Consider the following 3,644-nt stretch of genomic DNA (forward strand, 5'->3'; position numbering starts at 1 on the left):
TTTATTTTATATATGGGTTTATTTTATTTTATATATGGGTTTATTTTGTTTTATTTTATATACGGGTTTATTTTATTTTATTTTATATATGGGTTTATTTTATTTTATTTTATTTTATATATGGGTTGACACACTATGTGAAGATGCTGTTTATATGACTGAGTTTGTTGAGGCTCCTCGGACTGATGAAGTCTTCTGGATGAAGGATGAAATGTTTCAACAAAAATAATCCGTCCAGATGACCTGACTCAACTTTGTTGGATTAATCTACCTGGATTATTGATCCTGAATCAGGAAACATTTTATTTATGTTTGTTGTAACAATACTTCTTGGCAATATACTGTTGTTAAAATCTTTATTTATTCTAAAGTGGTACCAGATTGTCAGAACCACTGTGGGATCAGCTTGGTGGTGCTGCTCGCTCCAGAGCGACCCACAGAACCACGCTGACGACAAATGATGGTTGAAGAATGTGACGTTGTCTCACAGCACCGTGACCAACCAGCACGAGGAGGAGGAGGTACCAGGAGGCTGTGGCTGTGTATGGTTCTTCCACATGCTACAGTGGTTGCTGTTTAAATTAGCGAACAGTTAAATCGTCAACATGTCTCGTTTCTTCAGACGCCAGTCGTCCAACAAACACTAAACAAGAATCAACAGCAGAAGAAGCTGTTAGATAAGATTTGTCAAGGTTTTCATGGAGGCAACAAAAACTCTGCTGCTCAACCCACAGACGTGTTTTCTTAACAAGCGTGGCGACATTCAGGGGAAATAAACAGGTTTTCATACGGTCTAAGATTTATTGCCAAGAAGCATTATTACATCAAATAAATACCATAAGCTTCTGTACTTTTTGTGTTCTGTCAAGACTATTGTTGCTTTTAAAGTGACAAACCTTAAATACCTGTAGTTTCCTAACCCGATACACTCGTTCTGTTAATTTACACCGACCGTGAACATTGTGCACATTCCAGCAGCCGAATGAGACGGCAGCGTGTCGACGCGCTCGTGTTGCTACGGATGAGTTTAAAATAAGAATTCAATTAATTTGCACATGCAGCTTTAGGTGCTCGGTGCTTTTTGTTCCGACCGACGAGCAAACAGGCTTTACAAACAAAACACGAACACACGACTGTAAATTTAAACTTTTAGAAGCTGCCGACGCAGAAACAGGTCAGCTCGTCTCTCAGTGTGAACAGAACCAGAACCAGCTCGGCAGGTTTCGCTCACCGCGGCGGGCTGCTGGAGGTGTAGCGTCTTCAGCCGAAGGTCACGAGACGCCCTGCTGGCTCTCCTGTAGCTCCGTCCGATCATTTTGTTCAGGTCATGGAAACGATCCAGGAGCCTGCAGAGTCAGACACGAACAACGAGCCGAATAAAACGCAGCGCTGCGACATCTTTACTCAGCCACGGCCGCTCCAAACGACTTCTCTGAAACTTTAAGAACTCATCCATTCATTTGCTCATCAAACAATTCATGCAAACACTTTGGAAAATGTTGAGATTAATTTATAATATTATAGCAGGTTCTGAAGATATTTTTGTGTCTTAACTTGCAGTTCACCAAATACACCACGTGGTGGCACTGTTTCAGTTTTTAAATCAGCTTATTGTTTTATATAAATCAGAATAAATAAGTTTTTAATGTAATATATTTCACAGTCACACCTCCAAACACTATTATGATCAGTGTGGTAGTAGCTGAGAGTGATCTACAACTTTTACTCAAAGCGCTAACAGATCGCTTTGTTAAAACATTTTGCATTAACTGTTTGGAGTCAGCGCTGTCCGTCTGTTAGCAAAATATCTCATGAACCACTGGACGGGTTTTAACAAAACCTCTAGGGAGTAATTAGTAGATCAACCTCTACAGCTGATTAACAGTCGGAATCAAACGAATTTAAGATGGCCGCCACAACCAGCTGACCCTGATAAACACAAAACCTGCTATAACTCAGTCAGTGTTGCAGATCCTGTGATAACGTTTGGTGTGGTAGTAGCTGAGCTTTGTCCCCAGCATATACTTTGAACCCTTGGACTGTTGGAGTCAATCCAGCTCGTCTGTTAGCAAAATATCTCATGAACCAATGGAAGGATTGTAGCGAAACATTCAGAAAGTGATCATTAGTAATGATGACGACATGTGACAGAGGCGCAGTGAGTCCGAGAGGGGGCGGCTCACGTACCTCTGGTCCTGTCCGGCTCGGCCCCCGAGGAGCTGCGTCAGCGTGGGCACAGCGTGGAGGTCACACGATGACGCGCCAGGTGGTGAAGGGAAGGCTTCAGCGAAGACCGACGCCTGCAGGACACGCAGAGAAACATTCCCTTATTTCTCTTTTCAACGTAGAGCCACAAACGTCTCGTTTAAAAACGGCTTCGGCCTTTTTTTTCTCCCTGGACGGGTCTCATTGATCATCAGCATCGTTACTGACGGACGTCCAGGAGGTCCGGCGTTATTCAATAAATAAAATTAAACAGAACCACGTCTGATCTGCTGCACAAAATGTTGATTAATGCCAAACTAAAAAAAAAAGTCATCCCGCGCTCCAGTTGTGTTGCCATGGTAACCTAACCCACATTCAGGAAGTAGCTCCTGTCAGAACGACTGAATTGGTAGATATACTGCATGTTGTTAAAAGTCTTCCTTTAATAATAAAATAAAATAAAAACACTTAGAGCTCAAACCCTGACCACAGATCTGACACTTTCATCACATTCCAGATGATTTCTACCTTTCAGATAAATAACAATTAAGAATTTTACTGTTTTTGTTGATTTTAAAGCAGCAGCTACAGTTTAGAGCAACCAGTAAATCAACGGCGTCATTCACATTATTGATCTACTTATCTTAATTTTCCCAACAACGTTTGCAGTCTGATTAATTCTGCATCCTTTATCCTGTTTTAGCTGTTCCTGTATCGAAACGTTCAGCTCAGTCACGAGATGGGAGCCTCACCCTTTGGTTTTTGTTACTTTTAAAGTTTTTAAAATGTTTAACTTTAGTTGCAAACATTTACCCATAGAAACACATAGAAATATCTTCAATTCCCTCGAAACGTGTTTTTTGAAATGTGCTTCAGCTACTACTGGCTATATGTTTTTAAAATCTCTATGATGCTAAGCTTTTAGTTAACTTTAGGCTACTTTGCCCTTTAGCAAACCTTTTTCTCCTTTAGGCTTTTAGCTAGCGTTTTGCTATTTTAGGTTTTTACAGTAGCTAGAATTTAGCTACTTTTGGCTTTAAAGAAGCATTTTGCTATTTTAGGCTTTTAGCTAGCGTTTAGCTACTTTACACTTTAGTAACATTTCACTTCTTTTAGGCTTTTAGCTAGCCTTTTGATACTTTAGGCTTTAATGTAGCATTTTGCTACTTTTAGGCTTTTAGCTAGTGTTTAGCTACTTTATGCTTTATAGTAGTATTTTACTATTTTAGGCTTGCATTTATCTACTTTAGGCTTTACAGAAGCATTTTGCTACTTTTAGGGTCATCTAGCATTTAGCTACTTTAGGCTTTTAGCTAGCATTTTGCTACTATTAGGCCTTTAGCTAGTGTTTAGCTACTTAACACTTTAGTAACATTTTGCTTCTTTTAGGCATTTAGCTAGCATTTTGATACTTTAGGCTTTAAAGAAGCATTTAGCTA

General features: G+C 39.9%; 1 long non-coding RNA gene across 1 annotated transcript in view; it reads right to left on the bottom strand.

Moving 5' to 3' along the window:
- LOC119411416 overlaps positions 1-2,295 on the bottom strand; it is a 4,025-nt gene extending 1,730 nt beyond the window's left edge. Inside the window, exons 1-2 of the long non-coding RNA XR_005186885.1 lie at positions 2,188-2,295; positions 1,232-1,346 (exon numbers count right to left, since the gene is read on the bottom strand). This is a non-coding gene — a long non-coding RNA (uncharacterized LOC119411416). The remainder of the gene's footprint in view (positions 1-1,231; positions 1,347-2,187) is intronic.
- Positions 2,296-3,644: the final 1,349 nt, after the last annotated feature.

The sequence above is a fragment of the Nematolebias whitei genome, chromosome 6, assembly GCF_014905685.2.
Source record: "Nematolebias whitei isolate Nwh7 chromosome 6, NemWhi1, whole genome shotgun sequence".
NCBI lineage: Eukaryota > Metazoa > Chordata > Actinopteri > Cyprinodontiformes > Rivulidae > Nematolebias > Nematolebias whitei.